At 40.1% G+C, this 24,307-nt stretch overlaps 1 protein-coding gene, 1 long non-coding RNA gene, 5 other non-coding genes and 1 pseudogene across 7 annotated transcripts in view; 6 read left to right on the top strand and 2 right to left on the bottom strand.

Moving 5' to 3' along the window:
- Nucleotides 1-24,307, bottom strand: part of LOC148682349 (uncharacterized) — a 771,506-nt gene that overhangs the window by 297,648 nt on the left and 449,551 nt on the right. The window lies entirely within an intron of this gene.
- Nucleotides 1-24,307, top strand: part of LOC137490983 (uncharacterized) — a 471,679-nt gene that overhangs the window by 119,369 nt on the left and 328,003 nt on the right. The window lies entirely within an intron of this gene.
- Nucleotides 24-6,774, bottom strand: LOC141381928 (uncharacterized; annotated as a pseudogene).
- trnap-ugg (transfer RNA proline (anticodon UGG)) lies at nt 10,572-10,643 on the top strand. The gene has a single exon. It is a non-coding gene; the product is annotated as a tRNA-Pro (tRNA).
- Nucleotides 13,033-13,104, top strand: trnap-cgg (transfer RNA proline (anticodon CGG)). Its single transcript has one exon. It is a non-coding gene; the product is annotated as a tRNA-Pro (tRNA).
- trnap-ugg (transfer RNA proline (anticodon UGG)) lies at nt 16,160-16,231 on the top strand. The gene has a single exon. It is a non-coding gene; the product is annotated as a tRNA-Pro (tRNA).
- trnap-agg (transfer RNA proline (anticodon AGG)) lies at nt 17,662-17,733 on the top strand. The gene has a single exon. It is a non-coding gene; the product is annotated as a tRNA-Pro (tRNA).
- Nucleotides 18,033-18,104, top strand: trnap-cgg (transfer RNA proline (anticodon CGG)). Its single transcript has one exon. It is a non-coding gene; the product is annotated as a tRNA-Pro (tRNA).

Raw genomic sequence — 24,307 nt, 5'->3', positions numbered from 1 at the left:
TTGTACACCAGGGAGCAATGCTCGGCCCCCACGACGAAGAACTCTCTGCCACCAGACTTGCCGTGGACAGTCTGTCTGCACAGGTAACGGAGCTTACCAACCAGCTGCACAGATTTTGCCATGGGGGTCCATCTAATGCTGAACAGCCGATGTCTGAACCCCGAGTGAACAACCCCCCACGTTATGCGGGTCAACCCTCTGAGTGTCGGTCTTTTTTGACCCAGTGTGAGGTAGTGTTCTCACTACAACCATCTACCTATGCCACCTATCGCTCCCTAGTGGCATTTGTTCTCTCTCTGCTCACTGGACGGGCGAGAGAATGGGGAGCCGCCATATGGGAGGCTGAATCTGACTGCTGCTCTCACTACGCCTCTTTTAAGGAGGAGATGTTGAAAGTGTTCGACCGATCCGCGCTGGGGAGAGAGGCTTCCCGTCAGCTGGCAGCGCTCCGCCAGGGGGGGTCGATCCGCGGCTGTCTCCCGTGGGAACACAATGTTGTGACTGTCAGACCTTTGACATAGAAGGGGCCATATGCCTGTGTCTTATATTCCTTTTCTTAAGTCCTTTATTTGGCCTTTCACACGCCCAAGGACCTGAAAACATACAGTCTAGGGTAAAAAGAAATGGTCTAAAAGTAAAATAACTCAAATGTCATTCTTTGTCTTTATAACAATGATATAAAACAAGATAAAAGGGTCAATTTACTAAAAATGGACAATAGACAAAAAATAAACAGTGATTTTCAGATATCAGGATTTATTTGTAAGACTGATGCTGCACTAACAGTATATTTCCCATGGCATATTGCTAAAACTTTAAAACTTTTCAATGATTGTCAATATAAAAGAGGACAGCAAAACTTACAGCATGTGACAGCAACTGTTGAAATAACCAGTCTCGGTTACTCATTGATGGAACAGGGAGATCCCAGAAAAGGCAAAGATCAGCCAACCGATTCATTTCTTCTTCAGTTATGTCTGTTTTCTTGAGCTGCAGGAACAAATTTACATGTGAAAGTATCGCAATGGTTAAGTAGGAAGGTGTATTGTTAAAAAAAAGGAATAAAAGTTATGGAGTTAAATGTGTAATTTTTAAATTAAATAATTAGATAACAATTATTAGAATAAGCTCAATGTTATGAAAATAAAGTTGAAATATGTGAATAAAATGAAAATATGAGAATAAAGTTGTAAATAGTTTATTTCTAGTCAGAAATGCCCACTTTGGGTGTTGCCATCTCAGCTTGGACTACTGAATACGGCCAGCTCTTAGTAGGACCGCCATGCTATCTGGTTTAAATTCTAGTGCTGGTTCACTCAGTGTTATGTGGTAGATCCAAGGTTTGTGTGCGCGTGTATTCAAGGCACATTTTTTAAAATTTTTTTATTTATGATTGGCAAATCAAATTAAAGGGCATAACAAAATTGTTAATATTTCTATTCATATTCATGGCTTTCCATATATGTTTTTGTTGTTAGTTTACCATTTTGTTTTATTTGCGGTTTGGTGTAAAATAAAATGAAGTACTAGTTTTATTTAGGAGTCAGAACTTTTCATGTTTATTTTCATATTCACAGCCTTCTGTTTAGGTGTTTGGTGTTTACTGTTTAATTAGAAATATATATATTACTTAAAATATACATGTGTAAAAGTGGAAGAGATTGTTTCACTATTAATCACAGCATGCCAAAATCATGAAAAATACTGTCCAACTTATTATCGTCATTTTTTTAATTATTCTGTTAACATTTTGGCTTTAATCATGTAACTTACATTTTTTATTATGTGACACTAATACAATGTAGTAATTAACTGACATGGCACAAAACTTTAATTTATTTCAAAGTACTCACCAAACTAATGGTTTCCCTGTGGTCTAGGTCAGGGCAATCATTCAGTGACAGAGCTGAAGCTGCACTGTCAACATTCCCTTCAGTTAGAAGTATGACCACGGGTATGCTCAGTCCAGAAAGACTAGGACCTCCATGCAAAAATGAATGGCCTATCATCCGGCCAGCCATCTGGAACAGGTTGCTGTCCCGTAGTACAGCAGATGGAGAAGGTACACGGTGTTTTTTTTCCCCCTTAAAAAGGGCTGTAGTAGATGAACCTGAAAAATCCAATCAGTAAGAATTAACTAATAGTACTAGTTGTATAAAATCTGTAATAGCCCAAAAGCAAAAGAGACATAAAACATCAAATCACATCTGTAAAATTCTAAACAAATGTTTTCTCTGTATGCACTGTGGTGGTACCAGTCAGCATCGATCTGCATTGCCCACCAGTAAATAGAAAGATAATGTTATGAACATTTTATATCTTATCAGGTGTGCAAAAGGCTTCTCAAGTACAGTGCACGAAATCATACAGAAAAAGGTCAGGGTTACAGGCAGTGTTGACGAATATATATATATATATATATATATATATATATATATGTGTGTGTGTGTGTGCGTGTGTGTGTGTGTGTGTGCACATGTAACCGAACTGCAACCAATTACAAACCCAAATTTAAAGTGAAGCCAGTCTTCAGTTTTTGCATCATCATTGACAAAATATGGCGGTTAACTCCCTTGCCAACAGCTGCATCTCCTAAAAAAAAAATACAAAATGAAGCAAGTTCGTTGCACAAACTGTACAGACTATAAGCGATTCAAATGATTTTAATAATAAAAAAAGGAGTACCAGTTAATCTATATTTCAATGGAGTGGACCAATTAGCACTGTTCATTTTATAAAATGAAACCAGGGTACTATCTTGTTCATCCATAGTATCAAACTGGTTGATGAGTAATGATAGAGATGGACAGTGTGAATTGATGGAGAGCAACTCATCACAGAACATTCGAGATGATTTGAATGGGTCAATTTCATTTTTCCATGCTGAAATCAAATGAACAATTTATCTAAATACCATTTTACAAGCATAGTTGAATAACAATACAAAAAAGATAAAAGAATAAATGAATAAAGATGCACTTATCATTTTACAGTACAACAGCACTAAAAAAAAAATAAAATGTGTTGTGTCTAACCTGAAGACAGGGATGTTGAAGATTGTGCAGTTGAGGGTCCTGGCAATTCTTCTGTAATTAAAGTGAATGAAGAATCATTGTCACCAAAAGTCCTTTCTCTAAAACAGGCAAGACACAAACAATTTCAATTTTGTTCATTAAGCCACTTCAAAAATTTTCATGCATATTAAAAGCATTTGCCCAGTTTCATAGACAAGGCTTAGACCCTAGTGCCAGACAAAGTCTGGATGTAACATACAATGACATACTGTATACAGTCATTAATGTCAAAATTAACCAGTAATGATTTTCTCAAAGCAAGGCTTATAAAAGTTACATACATCAAATCTAATAATGTCTACTACTGACCCATTTTATGAAACCAACACATTAATTTAAATTTAAGACAGTCCCACCAGAAAATTATTTTGTTAATTTTTTACCCTACATTCCATCTGATCTTTGTACATCTCCCTCGAGATATATACAACCAAAACAAACTGTGCAAACTAATCATTTAGTATTAAAGGCATGTCATCCTACAATTTTTAGCATAACTTTACCCTTCACCACACATGCTTGCATGAAAAGGCAAGACATCAGTTGGGAAAGAGATCTGGCAAATTGGACAAATCTGTAAAAAGTAAAATTAAATTAAACAATGTATGTTTGTAGCAAAATTTGTTGAAGAACATACATATTCTACCCCATAAAAAGATTCTAAAATATTAAGAATAGTCTCAAATTTTTAATAGCTTCAAACACATTCTTTATGGAACCACGAATTGGCTATATTCAAATATAGTGAGTATACCCAAATACAAGAAATAGGCTTTGATCAAAGACCTGTAATGATGGTTCTAAGATGGGGTGAAGTGGGCTTGGCTGGTCAACAGTTTCGATTACATTTTCGTCTACATCATCATCTAGAATGGTCATATCATTTGAAGACTCCTAATAAAAGTAATCAAAATGCATTGGCATTGTAAATAAATAATATTGATAGAAAAATAAAACCATAATACTGTATGACTTACTGTCTCAGCTTCTTTACACTCTTCAATGTGTAAGGGCAGCAATGGCAGTGGTATTTTCTTACCACATTTCATACAGCTGGACTGTGGCATCTTAGCAAACTCCACAGAATCATAAGGTAATGGTTCAGTGGAAAGCTGTTCCTGTAATGGAACTACAAACAGCATGTTCTTTCCATTATTTGACACTGATTTTAGGAGTCGAGTTGAGTATCCATCAGCATCTGTGGGAATTATAGACAGCTTACGCCGCCCACCACCACCTAATGGTAGGGATGTAACGGTATTGTAAATACCGTCATACCGCAATATTAAATTTTTTCGATATTACCGAAGTCGCATGACTCGGTAAAACTATAGGTCTTCTGAGAAAATTTGCTCAGGCGAATGAAGCGAACGGGAGGTAGCTGAAACTTCATTTCCCATCAGCCCCGGCGTGGCCATAATCCTTTGCGGTCTGTTGTCGCTACAGATCCAGTAATGCGGAAATGGAGTGTGCTGCTAGTAGCGGAGATGAAAAAAAGATGGAAATGATCGAACCTAAAGCGGGTGTTGTCGCCGCGCGCGTGCTGAATAGCGGTGCTGTCGCGCGCGTTCTGATCAGCTGTGTTGTGGCGCGCGTATTGTAAAGCGCCGAGGGGGGGTTGAGCCCGCATACTCAAGAGAGGTGTTATCGCGCGCCTACTGAAGGGCTGGACTGGACGGAGGTTGTGTCGCGTCGCGGGGGCACTTTTGATCGTTTTGGAAGGGCATTTTCTATCCAAGACTAAAAAGGGCATGTACACTGCACAGGTTGAGCCCTATGTGTGCACGTGCCTGCAAGTTGGGGAATACGACTAATAACAGTCATGGGGACTGCAGAAACACAGCACACTGTTCAGATTGATGCAGACATTGACTTGTACCGCAAAGAGATCTCTATCTCACTCATGGTTTGTCCTCTCAAGTGGGGGAAAGACAATGCACAACGTTACCCCACTGCTGTCAACATGGGCCAAGTCATATCTCTCTTGTCCCAGAATCCTCAGTCCCAAATGAGAGGGTTTTTTTTATGTTGCAGGGGACATTGTAAATACCCAGAGATACCAGCTTTTACCAGATTATAGTTATATGATAATTTTCTTTTAAACCTATCTCTATCTAAGTGAGTGATTAAATGTTAAATGTGATGAGTTTTTAACAATACTAAATTGAAACTTTATTTTTTTTTACATGGTTTAATAATTTTTTGTTATTAAAATTGAAGTTCCTGTTTCAAAGCTAACAGATAGATGGCTAATTTGTATGTCATTGACACTTTTGGCACTTTTTTGGAGTATTTTCAAAAGTTTTTTTTTTTCCTGTAAATGATTCAATAAATACCGTACCGTGACATTCATACCGAGGTATTACCGTACCGTGAAATTCTGATACCGTTACATCCCTACCTAATGGCAAAATCAATTGAGAATCACATTCAGGACTACTGTTGCCTTCTTGGGCTAGCAATATTGTTATAAATGTGTCACCTAAAATTTTGGACAGAAATGTTCAATAAAGCTCTGTTTACCACTGGAAAACTGAAGTAGGGCATGCCATAATCTTAGAACATGGCAGAGAAACATGTGCTTGACTAAAAAGTTTAAACTAATGAAGCTTATTACTAAATTATTAACGCCAACAAAGCACATACCAGTTTCATTAATTTACAAAAGTGCAAAGTTATTGCAAATGGACACAAATCATTTTTTGTTTATATGTAACATGCAAAACATAAATACCTGTAGACTTGTAAAACATCCAGCCACCCTGAAATGTTTTTAATTTGGGAAACTCTCCTTCAAGCAGACTGACAATCTTAAGAATGAAACAAAATTCATCATTTAGTTTTTTTTTTTTTTTTTTTTCCAACAGATATAAAACTCCCATCAATTCCTAGTATTATGGTAACATTTGCAATTACCTCACTGTGTTTAAAATTATCTGGAACAGTTAAAAGCCTTTTTCCAAGTCCAGCATGGACAAGCTCAAGGTCTTCATCTCCTTTTGGTGTGAAGGGTGATGGTTCAGAGAGGACATGGATTTGAAAATCAGTTTTTTTAATGTTTCCAGGTTTGGCCACAGAAAAATCTCTGTCCCAAACATACTTGGGAATTGCCTATAGTGACAAAAGGGCAAAATGAATAAACATATTAATAATAAGAAACATTTTTTGTATGACACAAAAAGTTGTGTTTTACAGTAAACATGAAAAATTACCTTTTTAAGGCTTGCCTTACCATGTTTTCAGGCTCTGCAGGCAAAGGAATGGTCCCACTTGAGATGCTTTCTCTCATTGGTCTACTACCACTAGCTAGTGCATTTCTTTACGAAGATGGAGTAAGGCCCCTGGCTAATACATCGATCAGAGCTTTTGCTGCTATTTCTACTTCTGATGACAGTGCCTGTAAGACAAATACCAATTATACCTTTTATCATTTGTTATCTTCATAGTCCGCGATCAACACTGCCGACCCCCACCCCGCCCGTTCCTTACAGTCGGCGATCATCTCCTCTCTCCACCCCCCATACCCACCCACACCCAAAACGGCATTACGCTCTCCCGGTCTTCACTTTAGTACGCGATCGATTCCACCCCCAAATTAGTCCTCGATCAAATTTATAGCTGAGCTCCCTTGAATGACAATCCTAGAATCGACCATGACAGAAGCCATGCTATTTTACACATCCCGTTCTTCACTCGCCATGTTGGCTTAATAACGGACTTAATTTACATTATAAAGTTTACATTATAAACAACAGCAGCCATTGCTTTAACAAACGTTTGATACTTAATCTTTGCATACATAAACCACTATAGAAATCAAGTAACCACTTACCCGCGCATCCCGCTTTTCACCTGCCATGCTAAATAGAGGAGTATTCTTTTTCTTAGAGGATCATCTTCGTTAATTAGGTCAGACTGCGCAAATGGAGCGCACAGTGAAGCGCTTCGGTCATTCCCACGTTCTCAAGGAGTTGTGGGCACGTGCTACAGGGCAAGAGTGACTCACGTGGGAGGTGTGTGCTGACAGGAAAGTCTCAAAAATGCACACACTCGTATTCAGGGTGAGTCGTACGTGAGAGAGGATTTGCACATTCTCATTCAGGATGAACTCGTGAATTTTAAACATTCAAAACTTTTTGTACACTCTTATATATTTGCAAATGGTGTTTTGCATTTGTGAAATGTATTTTATGAAAATGTATTTTTATTTTGTGCATGTGAATTGTTTTTGTGAGTATAAATAAATATTTTACGCATGTGAATTTGGCTACGCATGTGTACATCGTGTCTTTTGCGTGAATTATTATTGAGTCTAATCTCTCTCCATAGAAAAACACTTTTTATCAGATCTGGACTCCGTTGCTTGAATATGTAGGTCCTAGGATTTCAGGTACATTTTTGCAAAACCTTAGATCACCATAAACTTTGGTTAATTTATGTACTTTTCTATTTTTATTATTACTCTGTATTTTTATGTCTTCTTTTTGATTTTGATTTTCATTATGTGCTGTGATGCTAAGAAATTTCTTGGTTGTAAGCTGTTGTCATTGTTCTGTTCTTTTTTGTTTTGTTAAAATAAAGACAAAAAAATGTATTTCGAAGAATTCCAGTTTGTCAGCAGATAGTGTCGGCGCATAAAACATTCCTTTGCATAGTGGTTTGGTTGTCTAGGACTATGATTCTCGTTCATGCTGTGAGAAATCCCAGATTCAAATTTCGGTTGAGCCCTTACAGTTGTCTGCTGTTTTGTAAGGGCGTTGTGGCTTACACAGAGGCCTTTTTTCTGAGAATGCCAGTTCGTCAGCTGATAGTGTTGCCATATAAAGTTGCTGTTTTGCAGTGGCTCGTTGATCTAGGGGTATGATTCTCGCTTAGGGTGCCCTTGATTCGTTAGAGAAAGTTTTCTGACTATCTGATGCTTCTGACACCATGTGAAATAAATTCAATTTAGTGGCTCGTTGGTCTAGGGGTATGATTCGCGCATTGGGTGTGAAAGGTCCTGGTTTCAAATCCCAGACGAGCCCTTGCAGATGTTGTGTGTTTTATAGGGCACTATGTCTATCATTAAAATGTCTTTCGAAGAATTCCAGTTTGTCAGCAGATAGTGTCGCCACATAAAACATTCCTTTGCATAGTGGCTTGCTGGTCTAGGATTATGATTTTCGTTCATGCAATGAAAAATCCCAGATTCAAATTTCGGTTGAGCCCTTACAGTTGTCTGCTGTTTTGTAAGGTCGTTGTGGCTTACACAGAGGCCTTTTTTCTGAGAATGCCAGTTCGTCAGCAGATAGTGTTGCCATATAAAGTTGCTGTTTTGCAGTGGCTCGGTCGTCTAGGGGTATGATTCTCACTTAGGGTGCCCTTGATTCGTTAGGGAAAGATTTCTGACTATCTGACGCCTTGTAAAATTCTCTCAATTTAGTGGTTCATTGGTCTATCTGTATGATTCTTGCTTCGATTGCGAGAGGACCCGGGTTCAATTCTCGGATGAGCCCTTGCAGGTGTACTGTGTTTTACAGGGCATTATATCTTTCGTAAAAACGTCTTTCAAAGAATTCCAATTTGTCAGCAGATAGTGTCGCCACATAAAATATTTCTTGCATAGTGGCTTGCTGGTCTAGGAGTATGATTCTCGTTCATGCCATGAGAAATCCTAGGTTCAAATTTCAGTTGAACCCTTACAATTGTCTTTTGTTTTGTAAGGGCATTGTGGCTTACACAGAGGCCTTTTTCTGAGAATGCCGGTTTGTCAGCAGATAGTGTTGCCATGTAAAGTTACTGTTTTGCAGTGGCTCGTTGGTCTAGGGGTATGATTCTGGCTTAGGGTGCCCTTGATTCGTCAGAGAAAGTTTTCTGACTATCTGATGTTTCTGACGCCATGTGAAATTTTATCACAGTAGTGGCTCGTTGGTCTAGGGGTATGATTCTTGCTTTGGGTGTGAGAGGTCCTGGGTTCAAATCCCGGACGAGCCCTTGCAGGTGTCATGTGTTCTACAGGGCACTATGACTTTCATTAAAATGTCTTTCGAAGAATTCCAGTTTGTCAGCAGATAGTGTCGCCACATAAAACATTCCTTTGCATAGTGGCTTGCTGGTCTAGGAGTATGATTTTCGTTCATGCAATGAGAAATCCCAGATTCAAATTTCGGTTGAGCCCTTACATTTGTCTGCTGTTTTGTAAGGTCTACGGGCTTACACAGAAGCCTTTTTTCTGAGAATGCCAGTTCATCAGCAGATAGTTTTGCCATGTAAAGTGGCTGTTACAGTAGCTAGTTGGTTTAGGGGTATGATTCTCGCTTAGGGTGCCATTGATTCGTTAGAGAAAGTTTTCTGACTATCTGATGGTTCTGACGCCATGTGAAGTTATATCAATGTAGTGGCTCGTTGGCCTAGGGGTATGATTCTCGCTTTGGTTGAGAGAGGTCCCGGGTTCATATCCTGGACGAGCCCTTGCAGGTATCATGTGTTTTACAGGGCACTATGACTTTCATTAAAATGTCTTTCGAAGAATTCCAGTTTGTCAGCAGATAGTGTCTGATGGTTCTGACGCCATGTGAAGTTCTCTCAATTTAGTGGCTCATTGGTCTATGGGTATGATTCTCGCTTCGGTTGCGAGAGGACCCGGGTTCAGTTCCTGGATTAGCCCTTGCAGGTGTACTGTGTTTTACAGGGCATTATGTCTTTCGGAAAAACGTCTTTCAAAGATTTCCAATTTGTCAGCAGATAGTGTCGCCACATAAAATATTTCTTGCATAGTGGCTTGCTGTTCTAGGAGTTTGATTCTCGTTCATGCCATGAGAAATCCTAGGTTCAAATTTCAGTTGAACCCTTACAGTTGTCTTTTGTTTTGTAAGGGCGTTGTGGCTTACACAGAGGCCTTTTTTCTGAGAATGCCGGTTTGTCAGCAGATAGTGTTGCCATGTAAAGTGGCTGTTTTGCAGTTGCTCGTTGGTCTACAGGCATGATTCTCGCTTAAGATGCGAGAGGTCTCGTTTTCAAATCCTGGACGAACCATTGCAGAAGTCCCGGGTCCAAATGAAGCAAAAGCCCTGCTTCAATGTTTGTTAGATAAGGATTTCTGACCATCTGTTCCTTCTGATGTCTTGTAAAATATTCAAGCTTTTGTGGCTCGTTGGTCTAGGGGTATGATTCTCGCTTAGGGTGCGAGAGGTCCCGGGTTCAGATCCCGGACGAGCCCTTGCAGTTATTCTTTTGTTTTACAGGGCATTATGGCTTTCATAAAAAACGTTTTTCGAAGAATTCCAGTTTGTCAGCAGATAGTGTTGGCACATAAAGCATTCCTTTGCATAGTGGTTTGGTTGTCTAGGACTATGATTCTCGTTCATGCCGTGAGAAATCCCAGATACAAATTTCGGTTGAGCCCTTACAGTTGTCTGCTGTTTTGTAAGAGCGTTGTGGCTTACACAGAGGCCTTTTTTCTGAGAATGCCTGTTCGTCAGCTGATAGTGTTGCCATATAAAGTTACTGTTTTGCAGTGGCTCGTTGGTCTAGGGGTATGATTCTCGCTTTGGGTGTGAGAGGTCCCGGGTTCAAATCCCGGACGAGCCCTTACAGGTGTTATGTGTTTAACAGGGCACTATGTCTTTCATTAAAATGTCTTTCGAAGAATTCCAGTTTGTCAGCAGATAGTGTCGCCACATAAAACATTCCTTTGCATAGTGGCTTGCTGGTCTAGGAGTTTGATTGTCGTTCATGCCATGAGAAATCCTAGGTTCAAATTTCAGTTGAACCCTTACAGTTGTCTTTTGTTTTGTAAGGGCGTTGTGGCTTACACAGAGGCCTTTTTTCTGAGAATGCCGGTTTGTCAGCAGATAGTGTTGCCATGTAAAGTGGCTGTTTTGCAGTTGCTCGTTGGTCTACGGGCATAATTCTCGCATAAGGTGCGAGAGCTCCCGTTTTCAAATCCTGGACGAACCATTGCAGAAGTCCCGGGTCCAAATGAAGCAAAAGCCCTGCTTCAATGTTTGTTAGATAAGGATTTCTGACCATCTGTTGCTTCTGATGTCTTGTGAAATATTCAAACTTTTGTGGCTCGTTGGTCTAGGGGTATAAATCTCGCTTAGGGTGTGAGAGGCACCGGGTTTAAATCCCAGACGAGTTCTTGCAGTTATTCTGTTGTTTTACAGGGCATTATGGCTTTCATAAAAAACGTTTTTCGAAGAATTCCAGTTTGTCAGCAGATAGTGTCGCCACATAAAATATTTCTTGCATAGTGGCTTGCATTTCTAGGAGTTTGATTCTCGTTCATGCCATGAGAAATCCTAGGTTCAAATTTCAGTTGAACCCTTACAGTTGTCTTTTGTTTTGTAAGGGCGTTGTGGCTTACACAGAGGCCTTTTTTTCTGAGAATGCCGGTTTGTCAGCAGATAGTGTTGCCATATAAAGTTGCTGTTTTGCAGTGGCTCGGTCGTCTAGGGGTATGATTCTCACTTAGGGTGCCCTTGATTCGTTAGGGAAAGATTTTTGACTATCTGACGCCTTGTGAAATTCTCTCAATTTAGTGGTTCATTGGTCTATCTGTATGATTTTCGCTTCGATTGCGAGAGGACCCGGGTTCAATTCTCGGATGAGCCCTTGCAGGTGTACTGTGTTTTACAGGGCATTATATCTTTCGTAAAAACGTCTTTCAAAGAATTCCAATTTGTCAGCAGATAGTGTTGCCACATAAAATATTTCTTGCATAGTGGCTTGCTGGTCTAGGAGTATGATTCTCGTTCATGCCATGAGAAATCCTAGGTTCAAATTTCAGTTGAACCCTTACAGTTGTCTTTTGTTTTGTAAGGGCGTTGTGGCTTACACAGAGGCCTTTTTCTGATATTGCCGGTTTGTCAGCAGATAGTGTTGCCATGTAAAGTTACTGTTTTGCAGTGGCTCGTTGGTCTAGGGGTATGATTCTGGCTTAGGGTGCCCTTGATTCGTCAGAGAAAGTTTTCTGACTATCTGATTCTTCTGACGCCATGTGAACTTTTATCACAGTAGTGGCTCGTTGGTCTAGGGGTATGATTCTTGCTTTGGGTGTGAGAGGTCCTGGGTTCAAATCCTGGACGAGCCCTTGCAGGTGTCATGTGTTTTACAGGGCACTATGACTTTCATTAAAATGTCTTTCGAAGAATTCCAGTTTGTCAGCAGATAGTGTCGCCACATAAAACATTCCTTTGCATAGTGGCTTGCTGGTCTAGGAGTATGATTTTCGTTCATGCAATGCGAATTCCCAGATTCAAATTTCGGTTGAGCCCTTACATTTGTCTGCTGTTTTGTAAGGTCTACGGGCTTACACAGAGGCCTTTTTTCTGAGAATGCCAGTTCATCAGCAGATAGTTTTGCCATGTAAAGTGGCTGTTACAGTAGCTAGTTGGTTTAGGGGTATGATTCTCGCTTAGGGTGCCATTGATTCGTTAGAGAAAGTTTTCTGACTATCTGATGGTTCTGACGCCATGTGAAGTTTTATCAATGTAGTGGCTCGTTGGCCTAGGGGTATGATTCTCTCTTTGGTTGAGAGAGGTCCCGGGTTCATATCCCGGACAAGCCCTTGCAGGTATCATGTGTTTTACAGGGCACTATGACTTTCATTAAAATGTCTTTCGAAGAATTCCAGTTTGTCAGCAGATAGTGTCGCCACATAAAACATTCCTTTGCATAGTGGCTTGCTGGTCTAGGCGTATGATTTTCGTTCATGCAATGAGAAATCCCAGATTCAGATTTTGGTTGAGCCCTTACACTTGTCTGCTGTTTTGTAAGGTTGTTGTGGCTTACACAGAGGCCTTTTTTCTGAGAATGCCAGTTTGTCAGCAGATAGTGTTGCCATATAAAGTTACTGTTTGGCAGTGGCTTGTTGGTCTAGGGGTATGATTCTCGCTTAGGGTGCCCTTGATTCGTTAGAGAAAGTTTTCTGACTATCTGATGCTTCTGACATCATGTGAAATGATATCAACTTAGTGGCTCGTTGGTCTAGGGGTATGATTCTCGCTTCGGGTGTGAGAGGTCCCGGGTTCAAATCCCGGACGAGCCCTTACAGGTGTTATGTGTTTTACAGGGCACTATGTCTTTCATTAAAATGTCTTTCGAAGAATTCCAGTTTGTCAGCAGATAGTGTCGCCACATAAAACATTCCTTTGCATAGTGGCTTGCTGGTCTAGGAGTTTGATTCTCGTTCATGCCATGAGAAATCCTAGGTTCAAATTTCAGTTGAACCCTTCTCGCATAGTAGTGGCTCGTTGGTCTAGGGCAGGGGTCGGCAACCCAAAATGTTGAAAGAGCCATATTGGACAAAAAAACCCAAAAACAAATATGTCTGGAGCCGCAAAAAATTAAAAGCTTTATATAAGCCTTATAATGATGGCAACACATGCTATATGTATTTATATTAGCTATATTAGCCTACTAAAAAAATGACTTCGTTGGCTACAAATACATACTGAGCCTTCATGATTAAATGTTCATTTCCCTGCAGTGCATCCTGTAGAGAATGACGCACCACGTGACTACTCTGTTGTACGATGCCGTCTCAAGTTTAACTTAATTACAGTATATTAATGAATTATGTTTAATGTTCAAGTTTAACTTCATTACAATATTAATGAATTGTTTAATGATCAAGTTTAACTTCATTACAATATTAATGCATTATGTTTAATTATCAAGTTTAACTTCATTACAATATTAATGAATTGTTTAATGATCAAGTTTAACTTCATTACAATATTAATGCATTATGTTTAATTATCAAGTTTAACTTCATTAAAATATTAATGAAATATGTTTAATGACCAAGTTTAACTTCATTACAATATTACTGCATTATGTTTAATTATCAAGTTTAACTTCATTACAATATTAATGAATTATGTTTAATGATCAAGTTTAACTTCATTACAATATTATTGCATTATGTTTTGCTTTGATGAAATTAAAGAAATGCAATAAAGAAATCAGATTTTTTAATGTTTTTTTTATTTTATTTTGAGGATTCAAAAAAACAACATCAAAATGAACGTGCACAACGTGCCCCTTATCTGGCCAACAAACAGTGCAATAAAACGCAGCCTGCCATTTCCATTTCAAGATCAGCTCGAGTCATTCCTGGGAATGTGCTCAACAAGGAAGGGTCAATCTCCAAGGATGTGTGTCAAGGAAAGACAGTCTCGTTTTTTCCTTTCGCAACTCACAAAATCTGCTCCCAAATGCAGTTTGCATATTAACGATCGCACCTTGTAAATAATCACCGTTGAGTGAGTGATCGGGATGGGCTTCTTTGAATTCTCTCAGTGAGGGAAAATGAGAAAGCATGCCCCGCTGTACATCTTTGGCAAAGACAGCTTGCGCTCCATGGCGCATCACACAGCCGCCGGTTTGTTTACAACAGCTACCTGCCTGGCATCCCGCCCTGCTGATAGAAACGTGTGTCGCAGGCTTTGACGCAAATCTTCGTTGACAGAAATGTTGAAATTAAATATTCTACACACTTTTACAGCATTGGAAAACGTTAAGATTGTTTGTCCTCCTATAGAAACCATATTAAAACAAAAAATATATTTACCTCCCTCATCGTTTTCCATTTTCAAACATTTTTTTAAAAAGTTCCAGGGAGCCACTAGGGCAGCGCTAAAGAGCCGCATGCGGCTCTAGAGCTGCGGGTTGCCGACCCCTGGTCTAGGGGTATGATTCTCGCTTTGGGTGTGAGAGGTCCCGGGTTCAAATCACGGACGAGCCCTTGCAGGTGTCATGTGTTTTACAGGGCACTACGACTTTCATTAAAATGTCTTTCGAAGAATTCCAGTTTGTCAGCAGATAGTGTCGCCACATAAAACATTCCTTTGGATAGTGGCTTGCTGGTCTAGGAGTATGATTTTCGTTCATGCAATGAGAAATCCCAGATTCAAATTTCGGTTGAGCCCTTACATTTGTCTGCTGTTTTGTAAGATCTACGGGCTTACACAGAGGCCTTTTTTCTGAGAATGCCAGTTCATCAGCAGATAGTTTTGCCATGTAAAGTGGCTGTTACAGTAGCTAGTTGGTTTAGGGGTATGATTCTCGCTTAGGGGGCCATTGATTCGTTAGAGAAAGTTTTCTGACTATCTGATGGTTCTGACGCCATGTGAAGTTTTATCAATGTAGTGGCTCGTTGGCCTAGGGGTATGATTCTCGCTTTGGTTGAGAGAGGTCCCGGGTTCATATCCCGGACGAGCCCTTGCAGGTATCATGTGTTTTACAGGGCACTATGACTTTCATTAAAATGTCTTTCGAAGAATTCCAGTTTGTCAGCAGATAGTGTCGCCACATAAAGCATTCCTTTGCATAGTGGTTTGGTTGTCTAGGACAATGATTCTCGTTCATGCCGTGAGAAATCCCAGATTCAAATTTCGGTTGAGCCCTTACAGTTGTCCGCTGTTTTGTAAGGGCGTTGTGGCTTACACAGAGGCCTTTTTTCTGAGAATGCCAGTTCGTCAGCTGATAGTGTTGCCATTTAAATTTGCTGTTTTGCAGTGGCTCGGTGGTCTAGGGGTATGATTCTCACTTAGGGTGCCCTTGATTCGTTAGGGAAAGATTTCTGACTATCTGACGCCTTGTGAAATTCTCTCAATTTAGTGGTTCATTGGTCTATCTGTATGATTCTCGCTTCGATTGCGAGAGGACCCGGGGTCAATTCTCGGATGAGCCCTTGCAGGTGTACTGCGTTTTACAGGGCATTATATCTTTCGTAAAAACGTCTTTCAAAGAATTCCAATTTGTCAGCAGATAGTGTCGCCACATAAAATATTTCTTGCATAGTGGCTTGCTAGTCTAGGAGTATGATTCTCGTTCATGCCATGAGAAATCCTAGGTTCAAATTTCAGTTGAACCCTTACAGTTGTCTTTTGTTTTGTAAGGGCGTTGTGGCTTACACAGAGGCCTTTTTCTGAGAATGCCGGTTTGTCAGCAGATAGTGTTGCCATGTAAAGTTACTGTTTTGCAGTGGCTCGTTGGTCTAGGGGTATGATTCTGGCTTAGGGTGCCCTTGATTCGTCAGAGAAAGTTTTCTGACTATCTGATGCTTCTGACGCCATGTGAAATTTTATCACAGTAGTGGTTCGTTGGTCTAGGGGTATGATTCTCGCTTTGGGTGTGAGAGGTCCCGGGTTCAAATCCCGGACGAGTCCTTGCAGTTATTTTGTTGTTTTACTGGGCATTATGGCTTTCATAAAAAACATTTTTCGAAGAATTCCAGTTTGTCAGCAGATAGTGTCGCCACATAAAACATTCCTTTGCATAGTGGCTTGCTGGTCTAGGAGTATGATTTTCGTTCATGCAATGAGAAATCCCAGATTCAAATTTCGGTTGAGCCTTTACATTTGTCTGCTGTTTTGTAAGGTCTACGGGCTTACACAGAGGCCTTTTTTCTGAGAATGCCAGTTCATCAGCAGATAGTTTTGCCATGTAAAGTGGCTGTTACAGTAGCTAGTTGGTTTAGGGGTATGATTCTCGCTTAGGGTGCCATTGATTCGTTAGAGAAAGTTTTCTGACTATCTGATGGTTCTGACGCCATGTGAAGTTTTATCAATGTAGTGGCTCGTTGGCCCAGGGGTATGATTCTCGCTTTGGTTGAGAGAGGTCCCGGGTTCATATCCCGGACGAGCCCTTGCAGGTATTATGTGTTTTACAGGGCACTATGACTTTCATTAAAATGTCTTTCGAAGAATTCCAGTTTGTCAGCAGATAGTGTCGCCACATAAAACATTCCTTTGCATAGTGGCTTGCTGGTCTAGGCGTATGATTTTCGTTCATGCAATGAGAAATCCCAGATTCAGATTTCGGTTGAGCCCTTAAACTTGTCTGCTGTTTTGTAAGGTTGTTGTGGCTTACACAGAGGCCTTTTTTCTGAGAATGCCAGTTTGTCAGCAGATAGTGTTGCCATATAAAGTTGCTGTTTTGCAGTGGCTCGGTGGTCTAGGGGTATGATTCTCACTTAGGGTGCCCTTGATTCGTTAGAGAAAGATTTCTGACCATCTGACGCCTTGTGAAATTCTCTCAATTTAGTGGCTCATTGGTCTATGGGTATGATTCTCGCTTGGGTTGCGAGAGGACCCGGGTTCAGTTCCTGGATTAGCCCTTGCAGGTGTACTGTGTTTTACAGGGCATTATGTCTTTCGGAAAAACGTCTTTCAAAGATTTCCAATTTGTCAGCAGATAGTGTCGCCACATAAAATATTTCTTGCATAGTGGCTTGCTGTTCTAGGAGTTTGATTCTCGTTCATGCCATGAGAAATCCTAGGTTCAAATTTCAGTTGAACCCTTACAGTTGTCTTTTGTTTTGTAAGGGCGTTGTGGCTTACACAGAGGCCTTTTTTCTGAGAATGCCGGTTTGTCAGCAGATAGTGTTGCCATGTAAAGTGGCTGTTTTGCAGTTGCTCGTTGGTCTACGGGCATGATTCTCGCTTAAGATGCGAGAGGTCTCGTTTTCAAATCCTGGAAGAACCATTGCAGAAGTCCCGGGTCCAAATGAAGCAAAAGCCGTGCTTCAATGTTTGTTAGATAAGGATTTCTGACCATCTGTTCCTTATGATGTCTTGTAAAATATTCAAGCTTTTGTGGCTCGTTGGTCTAGGGGTATGATTCTCGCTTAGGGTGCGAGAGGTCCCGGGTTCAAATCCCGGACGAGCCCTTGCAGTTATTCTTTTGTTTTACAGGGCATGATGGCTTTCATAAAAAACGTTTTTCGAAGAATTCCAGTTTGTCAGCAGATAGTGTCGGCACATAAAGCATTCCTTTGCATAGTGGTTTGGTTGTCTAGGACTATGATTCTCGTTCATGCCGTGAGAAATCCCAGATTCAAATTTCGGTTGAGCCCTTACAGTTGTCCGCTGTTTTGTAAGGGCGTTGTGGCTTACACAGAGGCCTTTTTTCTGAGAATGCCAGTTCGTCAGCTGATAGTGTTGCCATATAAAGTTACTGTTTTGCAGTGGCTCGTTGGTCTAGGGGTATGATTCTCGCTTCGGGTGTGAGAGGTCCCGGGTTCAAATCCCGGACGAGCCCTTACAGGTGTTATGTGTTTTACAGGGCACTATGTCTTTCATTAAAATGTCTTTCGAAGAATTCCAGTTTGTCAGCAGATAGTGTCGCCACATAAAACATTCCTTTGCATAGTGGCTTGCTGGTCTAGCAGTTTGATTTTCGTTCATGCCATGAGAAATCCTAGGTTCAAATTTCAGTTGAACCCTTACAGTTGTCTTTTGTTTTGTAAGGGCGTTGTGGCTTACACAGAGGCCTTTTTTCTGAGAATGCCGGTTTGTCAGCAGATAGTGTTGCCATGTAAAGTGGCTGTTTTGCAGTTGCTCGTTGGTCTACGGGCATAATTCTCGCATAAGGTGCGAGAGCTCCCGTTTTCAAATCCTGGACGAACCATTGCAGAAGTCCCGGGTCCAAATGAAGCAAAAACCCTGCTTCAATGTTTGTTAGATAAGGATTTCTGACCATCTGTTGCTTCTGATGTCTTGTGAAATATTCAAACTTTTGTGGCTCGTTGGTCTAGGGGTATGAATCTCGCTTAGGGTGTGAGAGGTCCCGGGTTTAAATCCCAGACGAGTTCTTGCAGTTATTCTGTTGTTTTACAGGGCATTATGGCTTTCATAAAAAACGTTTTTCGAAGAATTCCAGTTTGTCAGCAGATAGTGTCGCCACATAAAATATTTCTTGCATAGTGGCTTGCTGTTCTAGGAGTTTGATTCTCGTTCATGCCATGAGAAATCCTAGGTTCAAATTTCAGTTGAACCCTTACAGTTGTCTTTTGTTTTGTAAGGGCGTTGTGGCTTACACAGAGGCCTTTTTTCTGAGAATGCCGGTTTGTCAGCAGATAGTGTTGCCATGTAAAGTGGCTGTTTTGCAGTTGCTCGTTGGTCTACGGGCATGATTCTCGCATAAGGTGTGAGAGGTCCCGTTTTCAAATCCTGGACGAACCATTGCAGAAGTCCTGGGTCCAAATGAAGCAACTGTTCATTTGGACCCAGTTCATTTTAAGTGTTGCCATATAAAGTTGCTGTTTTGCAGTGGCTCGGTGGTCTAGGGGTATGATTCTCACTTAGGGTGCCCTTGATTCGTTAGGGAAAGATTTCTGACTATCTGACGCCTTGTGAAATTCTGACAATTTAGTGGTTCATTGGTCTATCTGTATGATTCTCGCTTCGATTGCGAGAGGACCCGGGTTCAATTCTCGGATGAGCCCTTGCAGGTGTACTGTGTTTTACAGGGCATTATATCTTTCGTAAAAACGTCTTTCAAAGAATTCCACTTTGTCAGCAGATAGTGTCGCCACATAAAATATTTCTTGCATAGTGGCTTGCTGGTCTAGGAGTTTGATTCTCGTTCATGCCATGAGAAATCCTAGGTTCAAATTTCAGTTGAACCCTTACAGTTGTCTTTTGTTTTGTAAGGGCGATGTGGCTTACACAGAAGCCTTTTTCTGAGAATGGGGGTTTGTCAGCAGATAGTGTTGCCATGTAAAGTTACTGTTTTGCAGTGGCTCGTTGGTCTAGGGCAGTGGTTCTCAAACTGTGGTACGCGTACCACTAGTGGTACGCGGGCTTCCTCCTAGTGGTACGCGGAGGAATCGCTGTATAATGAAAGAAATATTAACACTTTTAATCCTTTAATGTGTAATATAACATCGATGTGATCAGCATTGGCTTTTTTTGTGAAGCGTACGACCACAACGCTGTGCTTAGAGTGTTTATTTTAGTGCATTTTGTCATAAGCTGCTGAAAATCAGTTTCCGAAGTTTAAGAATGGATTCTGGAGCGTGATTTGACTGACATGAAAAGTAGCCAATCACAGTCGACCTTGTCTAGTTGCGTGAAATGTAAGGGTGGGACAAAGGCTTTCTGTGTTGCAGAGACAGAAAAAACAACTTAAAAACAAAAGTTTTGTTGGAATAATGCTTCTCGGATGTTTTCACTATAGAGATGTCTAGCTGAGAAATTAAACCGCGGACATATTTCCTGCCTTTTTGATGATCTACAAACACGTTTCGCTCTCCGACAGCCAGTCGACTCGCCTCTGACCTGTCACTCCTCTAAATACATTCTGAATGGCGGCGCGGGAATGAAGGTATTGCGCAATTACTCATTTCTGGAAATGCGGCGAGTGCTTTATTTTAACACGAGAGCGCATTCGTGTACGCATATCGCTAAAACAGATATGTGAGCTCTTAAATATGCTTTTTTCAAATGAACTGCAAGTCCTCTCAGGATCGCCTGTGTGCTCAGATAGAATACAATCGCGATCTTTCCACTATTAAAGTAGACATTATTTATCTTTGCTCCTTGACTAAATTTAGTCAAAAGAATTCAAAGTTATCAAATATTTAAAAATAGATTGATGCATAATCGATGACAATGCTAATGGTCTTCTTATTTGGCTGTGTTGTCAAGTGAAACTTACTTTTAGCAAAGGTGGATCTTTTTTTATTTCTTTACGACAAAATAATTATGCTGGAAATGTTTCTGGGTGAGGTATTTGTGTGATTTATACATTTAGCTGTATTCTGATCTGTCTTAAAGCATTACAGGTCAAAGCAATCCATTGTTACTTATTGTTTATTTATCAACATTTACAATAAGGCTCTTAAAGCACTGCTTTGATAAGTGTAGTGTTGTCATATTTCAAATAGCTCAAGTAAAATAAAGTCTTTTGTTTTATTTTTTACTGACAGTGTACTTGTATTTTTTTAAGTTTCTATTTTAGATTAAGATCAAGTGTAAAATAAAATCTACATGTGATGGACAGCTATTTAAGAAACAAATTTGCCATATTGTAAAGAAAAAAAGTGTAAAATATGTAAATAAAAGGCTAAATAAAAATCTTTTTACCATATATTTTAATTTAACCTTTCAAAGTTTAAAAATATCTTTTTTTAAAAATGGGCAAAAAGTGTCTCTATGGCCTTAAAGTTTATTTGGTAGTTTTACCAGTTCTATTGAAAAAGATTAATTGTCATGAAAGAAAAAATCGGCCATACTTCCTATTTTAGTGCAAATTCCTATACATGTAGCTTTGGGATTTAAGCAATCAAACCATTAAATCAGGTTTACACTTAAAAAAATGATTTCATAATGAAAATCTGATTTTTTTTTTTCAAAAGTAACCAACTAGTACTTTTTAAAAGAGTACTTTGTACTTTTACCTAATATTAGCATTATTTACTAAAATTTGTGTTATTTTAGCAGTGTAATAGTATTTTTACTTGAGTACAAAAAGATTTCACAAGCATTTAGTGCAGGTTTATTATATTATTAATATATGATTAATAAATATTATTATTAATGGTTTTTATTTGTATCTATTCCTATGCAATGTTTTATGGGTTGCTGAGAATACATTTCAGGTCTTCAATACATAGCATGTCAGTCTTGAAAAAAAAATAGGTGCTGGAATTAATTTTCATTAGGCTGTGCCTGTATGAACCCTGTCATATGTACATTTAACATTTATTTCAAGATTTGTCTGAAAGTGTATGAATATGACATATAGCCTATATTCATAAGGTCCAAGCAGCATTTCCAGCTTTTGATGAATAGGCTACTATGAATACTTAAGATTTAAGTACAGCAGTTTTCTTTTTACTTTTTAAGAACAGCGCCATTTTTTAACAAACTTTTAAAAGCACGTTTTAACTAAAACTTTTCTTTTATCTGCAAGCACAGTTAATGTTCAGACTATTTAAAATGTTTAAAGTGACTGACATTAATACATATTCTTAATAATTTCTTAATAATAGGAAGTAATCTGCATCGTTTTAAACTGTGCACACCTGTAGCTGCTTAACTAGGCCTATGACGCTATTTTTTAATACTGGTTAAAAAATTGCGTCGTAAGGTGGTACTTGGAGAGACGATTTTTTTCTAAGGTGGTACTTGGTGAAAAAAGTTTGAGAACCACTGGTCTAGGGGTATGATTCTGGCTTAGGGTGCCCTTGATTCGTCAGAGAAAGTTTTCTGACTATCTGATGCTTCTGACGCCATGTGAAATTTTATCACAGTAGTGGCTCGTTGGTTAGGGGTATGATTCTCGCTTTGGGTGTGAGAGGTCCTGGGTTCAAATCCCGGACGAGCCCTTGCAGGTGTCATGTGTTTTACAGGGCACTATGACTTTCATTAAAATGCCTTTCGAAGAATTCCAGTTTGTGAGCAGATAGTGTCGCCACATAAAACATTCCTTTGCATAGTGGCTTGCTGGTCTAGGAGTATGATTTTCGTTCATGCAATGAGAAATCCCAGATTCAAATTTCGGTTGAGCCCTTACATTTGTCTGCTGTTTTGTAAGGTCTACGGGCTTACACAGAGGCCTTTTTTCTGAGAATGCCAATTCATCAGCAGATAGTTTTGCCATGTAAAGTGGCTGTTACAGTAGCTAGTTGGTTTAGGGGTATGATTCTCGCTTAGGGTGCCATTGATTCGTTAGAGAAAGTTTTCTGACTATCTGATGGTTCTGACGCCATGTGAAGTTTTATCAATGTAGTGGCTCGTTGGCCTAGGGGTATGATTCTCGCTTTTGTTGAGAGAGGTCCCGGGTTCATATCCCGGACGAGCCCTTGCAGGTATCATGTGTTTTACAGGGCACTATGACTTTCATTAAAATGTCTTTCGAAGAATTCCAGTTTGTCAGCAGATAGTGTCGCCACATAAAACATTCCTTTGCATAGTGGCTTGCTGGTCTAGGAGTTTGATTCTCGTTCATGCCATGAGAAATCCCAGGTTCAAATTTCAGTTGAACCCTTACAGTTGTCTTTTGTTTTGTAAGGGCGTTGTGGCTTACACAGAGGCCTTTTTTCTGAGAATGCCGGTTTGTCAGCAGATAGTGTTGCCATGTAAAGTGGCTGTTTTGCAGTTGCTCGTTGGTCTACGGGCATAATTCTCGCATAAGGTGCGAGAGCTCCCGTTTTTAAATCCTGGACGAACCATTGCAGAAGTCCCGGGTCCAAATGAAGCAAAAGCCCTGCTTCAATGTTTGTTAGATAAGGATTTCTGACCATCTGTTGCTTCTGATGTCTTGTGAAATATTAAAACTTTTGTGGCTCGCTGGTCTAGGGGTATGAATCTCGCTTAGGGTGTGAGAGGTCCTGGGTTTAAATCCCAGACGAGTTCTTGCAGTTATTCTGTTGTTTTACAGGGCATTATGGCTTTCATAAAAAACGTTTTTCGAAGAATTCCAGTTTGTCAGCAGATAGTGTCGCCACATAAAATATTTCTTGCATAGTGGCTTGCTGTTCTAGGAGTTTGATTCTCGTTCATGCCATGAGAAATCCTAGGTTCAAATTTCAGTTGAACCCTTACAGTTGTCTTTTGTTTTGTAAGGGCGTTGTGGCTTACACAGAGGCCTTTTTTCTGAGAATGCCGGTTTGTCAGCAGATAGTGTTGCCATGTAAAGTGGCTGTTTTGCAGTTGCTCGTTGGTCTACGGGCTTGATTCTCGCATAAGGTGCGAGAGGTCCCGTTTTCAAATCCTGGACGAACCATTGCAGAAGTCCTGGGTCCAAATGAAGCAACTGTTCATTTGGACCCAGTTCATTTTAAGTGTTGCCATATGAAGTTGCTGTTTTGCAGTGGCTCGGTGGCTCTGTGGTCTAGGGGTATGATTCTCACTTAGGGTGCCCTTGATTCGTTAGGGAAAGATTTCTGACTATCTGACGCCTTGTGAAATTCTCTCAATTTAGTGGTTCATTGGTCTATCTGTATGATTCTCGCTTCGATTGCGAGAGGACCTGGGTTCAATTCTCGGATGAGCCCTTGCAGGTGTACTGTGTTTTACAGGGCATTATATCTTTCGTAAAAACGTCTTTCAAAGAATTCCAATTTGTCAGCAGATAGTGTCGCCACATAAAATATTTCTTGCATAGTGGCTTGCTGGTCTAGGAGTATGATTCTCGTTCATGCCATGAGAAATCCTAGGTTCAAATTTCAGTTGAACCCTTACAGTTGTCTTTTGTTTTGTAAGGGCGTTGTGGCTTACACAGAGGCCTTTTTCTGAGAATGCCGGTTTGTCAGCAGATAGCGTGCCATGTAAAGTTACTGTTTTGCAGTGGCTCGTTGGTCTAGGGGTATGATTCTGGCTTAGGGTGCCCTTGATTCGTCAGAGAAATTTTTCTGACTATCTGATGCTTCTGACGCCATGTGAAATTTTATCTCAGTAGTGGCTTGTTGGTCTAGGGGTATGATTCTCGCTTTGGGTGTGAGAGGTCGCGGGTTC

The sequence above is a fragment of the Danio rerio genome, chromosome 4 (assembly GCF_052040795.2).
Source record: "Danio rerio strain M-AB ecotype USA chromosome 4, GRCz13ab, whole genome shotgun sequence".
Taxonomy (NCBI): domain Eukaryota; kingdom Metazoa; phylum Chordata; class Actinopteri; order Cypriniformes; family Danionidae; genus Danio; species Danio rerio.
This window is presented reverse-complemented; position numbering and strand designations above follow the sequence as displayed.